This window comes from Oncorhynchus gorbuscha, linkage group LG25 (assembly GCF_021184085.1).
Source record: "Oncorhynchus gorbuscha isolate QuinsamMale2020 ecotype Even-year linkage group LG25, OgorEven_v1.0, whole genome shotgun sequence".
Classification (NCBI taxonomy): domain Eukaryota; kingdom Metazoa; phylum Chordata; class Actinopteri; order Salmoniformes; family Salmonidae; genus Oncorhynchus; species Oncorhynchus gorbuscha.
In genome coordinates, this window is record NC_060197.1 from 26,125,444 (window position 1) to 26,135,277 (window position 9,834).

The window sequence follows — 9,834 nt, forward strand, 5'->3', positions numbered from 1 at the left end:
TAATCGGGCTACAAGTGTTTGATAACCTGTTTTCAAAATGCCATCAGCAGTCCATCACTACTGTACATAAAAACACAGCATCTTGTTTACATTCTTTATTGTAACCACAATGTAACAAATAATTTGTATCTACCTTTTCCAATTCATTTTAGAGTTTGGGATTAATTTGATTAATATTATTGTGTCTCTATTCAAGAAAAGCAAAAAACCCTCTGGGTTTCGTTTGTATGGATCGGAGAAATATGGCGCTGTACAACGTGGCGGTCAGGGTAGGCTACCATACTGGGCTGATTTGGCTAAAGAATCCCCTTGTCGTGCGGGCACGCTGGAGACTGGGGTTCAGGGTAGGCTGTCCTTGTAAATTGTCAATTGTAAATTATTTCTTAACCTCTCTGGGATGTAACCTCTCTGGCCAAAAGCCAGTGAAAATGCAAGAGCGCCAAATTCAAATAAATTACTATATAAATCAAACTTTCATGAAATCACACATGTAAGATACAAATTAAAGCTACAATTGTTGTGAATCCAGCCAAAATGTCAGATTTCAAAAGGCTTTTGGCGAAGCATACGAGTGCTATTATCTGAGGATAGCACCTCCGTAAACAAAGGGAGAAAAGCATATTTCAACCCTGCAGCGCGACACAAAACGCAGAAATAAAAACATAATTCATACCGTACCTTTTGTGAGCTTCTTTTGTTGGCACTCCAATATGTTGCATAAACATCACAAATGGTCCTTTTGTTCGATTAATTCCGTCTGTATATATCAAAATGTCCATTTATTTGGCGTGTTTGATCAGAAAAACACCTGTTCCAACATGCATAACGTGACTACAAAATATCTGTAAACGTTGCCAAAACATTTCAAACTACTTTTGTAATACAACTTTAGGTATTTTAATGTAAATAATCAATAAAATTGAAGACGGGATGATCTGTGTTTAGGAGGAAAACAAACTGTAGCTAGCTTTCTGGTCACTCGCCTCTATCTATCAGTACACTTGAAGTAACCCTCATTCTGAACAGGGCTACTTCTTCATTACCTAAAGGAAAAACCTCAAACAATTTCTAAAGACTGTTTGACATCAGTGGAAGCGGTAGGAACTGCAAGTAGGTCCCTTAGAAATCAGGATTCTCAATGAAACTCCATTGAAAAGAGTAACCTCAAAAAAGAGATCTGAATGGTTTGTCCTCGGGGTTTCGCCTGCTAAATAAGTTTTGTTATACTCACAAACATGAGTCAAACAGTTTTAGAAACTTCAGAGTGTTTCTATCAATACTAATAATAATATGCATATCTTATCTTCTGGGAGTGGTATCAGGCAGTTGAATTTGGGCATGCTTTTCATCCGGATGTGAAAATACTGTCACCAAAGTTAACTGACTTGCCTAGTTTAATAAAGGTTACACTAAGAGCATAACATTTATACACCGTAATTGTAGTCTAACCGATACCCAAAAGGAGATTCGAGTAAAAATAAAATGTCATTGATTTAGCAAGACCAGTCCCCATGTGCTTGTCTCAGAGCAGTGCAGCTTGATGCTAAAAAATAGTTGTAGGCTATTGCTTCAAATCATATTGCTTCTAACTTCAATATACTCTTTAAATAAATAAAACCTACACCCCTTTTACAGCACATTACTCAACACTAGTGTGACTCATGTCGTCCATGAGTAGATGACCTACAGTATATCGAAAATATAGACGTGACTCTCCTCCAATAATTATGTACAGTGGGGCAAAACGTATTTAGTCAACTACCAATTGTGCAAGTTCTCCCACTTAAAAAAGATGAGAGGCCTGTAAATTTTCATCATAGTTACACTTCAACTATGAAAGACAAAATGAGGAAAGAAATTCCAGAAAGTCACATTGTAGGATTTTTAATGAATTTATTAGCAAATTATGGTGGAAAATAAGTATTTGGTCACCTACAAGCAAGCAAGATTTCTGGCTCTCACAGACCTGTAACTTCTTTTATAAGAGGCTCCTCTGTCCTCCACTCGTTGCCTGTATTAATGACACCTTTTTGAACTTGTTATCAGTATAAAAGACACCTGACCAAAACCTCAAACAGTCACACTCCAAACTCCACTATGGCCAAGACCAAAGAGCTGTCAAAGGACACCAGAAACAAAATTGTAGACCTGCACCAGGCTGGGAAGACTGAATCTGCAATAGGTAAGCAGCTTGGTTTGACGAAATCAACTGTGGGAGCAATTATTAGGAAATGGAAGACATACAAGACCACTGATAATCTCCCTCGATCTGGGGCTCCTGTGGGGTCAAAATGATCACAAGAACGGTGAGCAAAAATCCCAGAACCATACGGGGGGACCTACTGAATGACCTGCAGAGAGCTGGGATCAAAGTAACAAAGCCTACCACACTACGCCGCCAGGGACTCAAATCATGCAGTGCCAGACGTGTCCCCCTGCTTAAGCCAGTACATGTCCAGGCCCGTCTGAAGTTTGCTAGAGAGCATTTGGATGATCCAGAAGAAGATTGGGAGAATGTCATATGGTCAGATGAAACCAAAATATAACTTTTTGGTCAAATCTCAACTCGTCGTGTTTGGAGGACAAAGAATACCGAGTTGCATCCAAAGAACACCATACATACTGTGAAGCATGGGGGTGCAAACATCATGCTTTGGGGCTGTTTTTCTGCAAAGGGACCTGGACGACTGATCGTTGTAAAGGAAAGAATGAATGGGGCCATGTATCATGAGATTTTGAGTGAAAACCTCCTTCCATCAGCAAGGGCATTGAAGATGAAACGTGGCTGGGTCTTTCAGCATGACAATGATCCCAAACACACCGCCCGGGCAACGAAGGAGTGGCTTCGTAAGAAGCATTTCAAGGTCCTGGAGTGGCCTAGCCAGTCTCCAGATCTCAACCCCATAGAAAATCTTTGGAGGGAGTTGAATGTCCGTGTTGCCCAGCAACAGCCCCAAAACATCACTGCTCTAGAGGAGATCTGCATGGAGGAATAGGCCAAAATACCAGCAACAGTGTGTGAAAACCTTGTGAAGACTTACAGAAAACGTTTGACCTCTGTCATTGCCAACAAGGGGTATATAACAAAGTATTGAGATAAACTTTTTGTTATTGACCAAATACTTATTTTCCACCATAATTTGCAAATTAAATTCATTAAAAATCCTACAATGTGATTTTCTGGATTTAAAAAAAAGTTGAAGTGTACCTATGATGAAAATTACAGGCCTCTCTCACCTTTTTAAGTGGGAGAACCTTCACAATTGGTGGCTGGCTAAATACTTTTTTGCCCCACTGTATAGAAGATTGGAGGATATCTGTAATTCAGTGATATTTTGTTCCCATAGTAATTCATTTTGGATCCATATCTAAATAAACATTGGCATTTTGAAAGAGTATTTTTTTCATTATTTTATTAACGAAAGCATAAAGATGCCATTATTAGTTACATTGTTTTACTTTGAACGTGTTCCCTAGTTCCCTAGTGTTGCTCTGTGCTATCCAGTGTCGTTGGGGTCCATTGTCCATCTCCCTTCCTCATTGGCTAGGTCCATCTTCTGGTGCGGCTCTGCGGCCCATCCAGTGCCCCCTGCCCTCGTGCCTTGAACCTCGTTCACTTTCAATAGATACAGCTGGAGAACTGCAAGGTAATCCCATTGTGCGCCACTCTGTAGCCATGACCAATATGACCAATATGACCAATATATATTGTCCTATAACAGGGTTAATAATATATCTGTGAGAATATCCATGGGGCTTTTATATAATTCAAAATGAATAATAATCACTTTGTTTAAAAAATAACAATATTTTGGAAAATACCGATATTTTGGAGATTTTTTCGTTTTCAAATAATGTAAAATGAGCGAGAAAATGGCCATTCTTGAATATGGGGTGAGACAATGTTACTAATGTGTAAATAAAGTCAGTTTGTTATTTAGAATGATTTATTTATGTTTTTAGAGGGAGAGAAACCAAAAACCTAGTCATTTCATGGTTCTCCCAGTCAAGGACAGCACAGGTATTGAACCAGCATCTATAGCAACACAACTTGCACTGCTATGCAGTGGCTTAAACCATTACGCCATTCAGGAGCTGTATAATGTGACTGGTCGGGAGTGGCCTAAGCTCCTACAGTAAGAGCAAAATAATCCTAACAAATTAAAATAATAAAAACCTTAGTGTAACAGTTTTGGTAAGCAACACCGAAGTCGTGAACAATTATCAGTTTCTATTTAGGTTTATGTCGCCCTTTCATTGCCAGTTAGAGACACAGTTGGACCAAAAAGCATAATCAGTGCTCTAACTCCCCCTTGCGCTGGTCTGGAGAAATGAAGTCATGACGCAGGGTACTGTACTAAACCACAAATTACCTTGAAGTACCGCAGCATAATCGCAAAACCTTTAGTGGAGCAACCACTGTAGGCAGACCTTTTTAAAATGATGAAATAGCCTCATTAAAATGGGGCCCAATGTCAAGTGGTTATGGGCATGGAGGCACTGTTGTGAATGAGAGATAAGATGACTTACCTGTCACTGTCAGTCTGACTATATCACTCCACTTAGAATGCTTCTTCTGATCAACATGTGTACCCAGACACCTGTAGTCAGCACTGTCTGAAATCTTAACCCCACTGATCTCATATTTATGCTTCCGACTGGCTAAGTGTACATCATCCTTGCGCCATGTGTATTTCCAGTCAGTGACTTCTCCCTCTGTATGTTACATCTGAGAGTGACAGATTCTCCACTGAATATCTGGGAGGATTTGGGTTGTTTGGTCAGAACAGCCTTTGCCGGTCCTGCACAAAATAAAACCAGCATGAAACAATTTACACGTTATTTGTTATTTGTTAACATGTTAACACTCAAAAGCACATAAAAAAAATCACAAACAGAGAAATATGATGAAGCATCAAGAGATGAAGGCTTGATCAAGTGTACAAATAACTACCATCGTCATCGTCAGAATGTCCAGAGTAGATGTGTGACTCAGCACTACAACAAAGAAAGTCACAATATTCCAATATTAGCTTGAAATAAATAGCATGCCATATTCATGTCACTGTTTACCAAATCCATACTGTACTTTTTTAGGTACAATCTGCGGTTTCTACATCGATTTTTGCACTTTTAAATGAAACATAGCCATTTATTCTTGAAGAGTAGAATTTTGAATTCCCTCATTAGCTTAGTACAACTGTCTTATCCCATCATAACCTATAATATGGTTATTTTATTACAATTATTGTAAACAATGTAGATGAATTCATTTCTTTAGCCCCATCCCTCAGCCGTATACCACAACAAGCACAGGCTGACAATTTTGTGGTATTTTCGATTACATACTGCAGCTTTAATAAATGTCCACTGACTTCCCATCTTGGCACCTGACTTCCCATAAATGGCACTGACTTCCCAGAGAGAGTACAGAGATCCAAAACACCACTCTTTAACTTGTTAGCACAGTTTACTATAACTGTAGTGAAGGAACCCTCAACCATTTACAATAATACTACAACACATCCGACAAATATTGCATTTTATATTCATTGTCATTGACAGCACATTTTGCAACCACTGATTTAACACCACTCTTTAGTTCCTGAGTGATGACCTGGTTAAATGCACATCACCACGCTAACCAGGTCTGCATGGCATCAGCTAGAAAAGCTCCCATGGAGATACAACATCAAGGTAAAGTGGTCACTCACTCTCGCTTCATATATCCCTACACCATATTTGCTGCAATTTCCTTTTAGTGCTGTTTACTAAGCGTTTGCAATGTTCTCAATAAGGGATAAAACACCATTTATGTTAATGTCTTATTCCTTTTTCCCTTAAATTCTTAGTAAATCAGGTAATAAGTGTTCATATACAAACACTAACTCAGTACTTACATAGTAGCAAACAGAACAAGGTGTGCTCCATTCTGTTCTGACACATACAGCATTCTCTCTTAACTACAGTCGCTCTGACAAAACCCCTCCACGCCGTCACAGAGAAAAATCCCAGCAGGAGAAATGTACAAAGACAGAAATGAGAATAGCCGCTGATACATTTTGATCAACTTCTTCTTATGGTTGTCTATATTGCCACACACTAGTTCCTTCTCAGCTTTGGAAGACACTAGATGGAACAAGAATAGAGACCTGAATTGATTCAGGATCCGAGCTTGTGGTTGGACATCAAAATGTGCAATTTGTTTCATATTGCACTCACCAAGCACATTGATAGATAGATTGGCAAAGTGCTCTTCACTGACGAGTCACGGTTTTCGCTCACCAGGGGGATGGTCGGATTGTTTATCATCGAAGGTAGGACAATTATACCGAGGCCTGTACTCTGGAGCGGGATCGATTTGGAGGTGGAGGGTCCGTCATGGTCTGGGAGTGTGTCACAGTATCCTCGGACTGCTTGTCATTGCAGGCAATCTCAATGCTGTGCGTTACAGTATGACATCCTCCTCCGTCATGTGGTACCCTTCCTGCGGACTCATCCTGAGATGACCCTCCAGCATGACAATGCCACCAACCATACTGCTCGTTTTGTGCATGATTTCCTGCAAGACAGCTATGTCAGTGTTCTGCCATGGTCAGCAAAGAGCCCGGATCTCAATCCATTGGAGCACGTCTGGGACCTGTTGATCGGCGGGAGAGGCTAGGGGCTATTCCCCCAGAAATGTCCTGGAACTTGCAGGTGCCTTGCGGAAGAGTTGGGTAACATCTCAGAGCAAGAACTGGCACATCTGGTGCAGTCCATGAGGAGAAGATACACTGCAGTACTTAATGCAGCTGGTGGCCACACCAGATACTGACTATTACTTTTGATCTTGACCCCCCTTTGTTCAGACACATTATTCAATTTCTGTTAGTCACATGTCTGTGGAACTTGTTCTGTTTATGTCTCAGTTGTTGAATCTTGTTTTGTTCATACAAATATTTACACATGTTAAGTTTGCTGAAAATAAACACAGTTGACTGTGAGAGGAGTTTATCTTTGTAGTGACTCTGTGTTGTCACCATTGGAAAACCTCCTGGTCTTTGTGGTTTTTAACCTTTGTTTGAAAATCCACTGTTTCGATCAAGGGGGTTTACAGATAATTGTATGTGTGAAGTACAGAGAGGAGGTGGTCATCCAAAAATCATATAAAACACTTATTTCACACCGATGAGTCCATGCAACTTATTATTTGACTTGTTATATATTATATATTATATATGCTTGTTAAGCACATGTATACTCCTGAAACTATTTAGGTTTGCCATCACAAAGGGTTGAATAATTATTGACTCATGATATTTCAGGTTTTCATTTTTTCTTAATTTGTAAAAAAAAATACAAAAAAACCATTGACATTATGGGGTATTGTGTGTAAGCCAGTGACACAAAAATATATACATTTAATACATTTAAATGCATGCTGTAACAACAAAGTGTGGGAAAAATCAAGGGGTGTGAATACTTTCTAAAGGCACTGTGCGTATCTGTCATTTTTTTTATTTTTACGTATTACCTTATGGCAGATGGCCCAGTACAGTGTGTATGGAATTGTGTGGGTGAGCAGTTTGCTGATTTTAATTGTGAAGAGAGTGCTCCGTGGTGGTGGGGTTATGGTACGGGCAAGCATAAGCTACGGACAACTTACACAACTGCATTTCATCGATGGCAATTTCTGAATGCAATGAGATACCGTGATTCCAGATGCTGAGGCCTAATTCATCCACCGCCATCACCTCATGTTTCCAGCATGATAATGTACAGCCCCATGTCGCAAGGATCTGTACACAATTCTGGAAGTTAATAATGTTGCCAGTTCTTCCATGGCCTGCATATTTATCACACGTCACCCATTGAGCATGTTTGGGATGCTCTGGATCGACGTGTACGACAGCGTGTTCCAGTTCCCACCAATATCCAGAAACTTTGCACAAGCCATTAAAGAGGAGTGGGACAACATTCCACAGGTCAAAATCAACAGCCTGATCAACTCTATGCGTGAGGCAAATGGTGGTCATATCAGATACTGACTGGTTTTCTGATCCATTCCCCTACCTTTTTTGAAGGTATCTTTGACAAGATGTATATCTGTATTCCCAGTCATGTGAAATCCATCGATTTAGGGCCTTAATAATTTATTTCAATTGACTGATTTCCTTATATGAACTGTAACTGCAAATTGTTGCATGGCGGATTTATATTTTTGTTCAGTATATGTTACAGTGACTTGCGAAAGTATTCGGCCCCCTTGAACTTTGCGACCTTTTGCCACATTTCAGGCTTCAAACATAAAGATATAAAACTGTATTTTTTTGTGAAGAATCAACAACAAGTGGGACACAATCACGGAGTGGAACGACATTTATTGGATATTTCAAACTTTTTTAACAAATCAAAAACTGAAAAATTGGCCGTGCAAAATTATTCAGCCCCTTTACTTTCAGTGCAGCAAACTCTCTCCAGAAGTTCAGTGAGGATCTCTGAATGATCCAATGTTGACCTAAATGACTAATGATGATAAATACAATCCACCTGTGTGTAATCAAGTCTCCGTATAAATGCACCTGCACTGTGATAGACTCAGAGGTCCTTTAAAAGCGCAGAGAGCATCATGAAGAACAAGGAACACACCAGGCAGGTCCGAGATACTGTTGTGAAGAAGTTTAAAGCCGGATTTGGATACAAAAAGATTTCCCAAGCTTTAAACATCCCAAGGAGCACTGTGCAAGCGATAATATTGAAATGGAAGGAGTATCCGACCACTGCAAATCTACCAAGAGCTGGCCGTCCGTCTAAACTTTCAGCTCATACAAGGAGAAGACTGATCAGAGATGCAGCCAAGAGGCCCATGATCACTCTGGATGAACTGCAGAGATCTACAGCTGAGGTGGAAGACTCTGTGCATAGGACAACAATCAGTCGTATAATGCACAAATCTGGCCTTTATGGAAGATTGGCAAGAAGAAAGCCATTTCTTAAAGATATCCATAAAAAGTGTCGTTTAAAGTTTGCCACAAGCCACCTGGGAGACACACCAAACATGTGGAAGAAGGTGCTCTGGTCAGATGAAACCAAAATTGAACTTTTTGGCAACAATGCAAAACGTTATGTTTGGCGTAAAAGCAACACAGCTCATCACCCTGAACACACCATCCCCACTGTCAAACATGGTGGTGGCAGCACCATGGTTTGGGCCTGCTTTTCTTCAGCAGGGACAGGGAAGATGGTTAAAATTGATGGGAAGATGGATGGAGCCAAATACAGAACCATTCTGGAAGAAAACCTGATGGAGTCTGCAAAAGACCTGAGACTGGGACGGAGATTTGTCTTCCAACAAGACAATGATCCAAAACATAAAGCAAAATCTACAATGGAATAGTTCAAAAATAAACATATCCAGGTGTTAGAATGGCCAAGTCAAAGTCCAGACCTGAATCCAATCGAGAATCTGTGGAAAGAACTGAAAACCGCTGTTCACAAATGCTCTCCATCCAACCTCACTGAGCTCGAGCTGTTTTGCAAGGAGGAATGGGAAAAAATGTCAGTCTCTCGATGTGCAAAACTGATAGAGACATATCCCAAGCGACTTACAGCTGTAATCGCAGCAAAAGGTGGCGCTACAAGATATTAACTTAAGGGGGCTGAATAATTTTGCACGCCCAATTTTTCAGTTTTTGATTTGTTAAAAAAGTTTGAAAAATCCAATAAATGTCGTTCCACTTCATGATTGTGTCCCACTTGTTGTTGATTCTTCACAAAAAAATACAGTTTTATATATTTATGTTTGAAGCCTTAAATGTGGCAAAAGGTTGTAAAGTTCAAGGGGGCCGAATA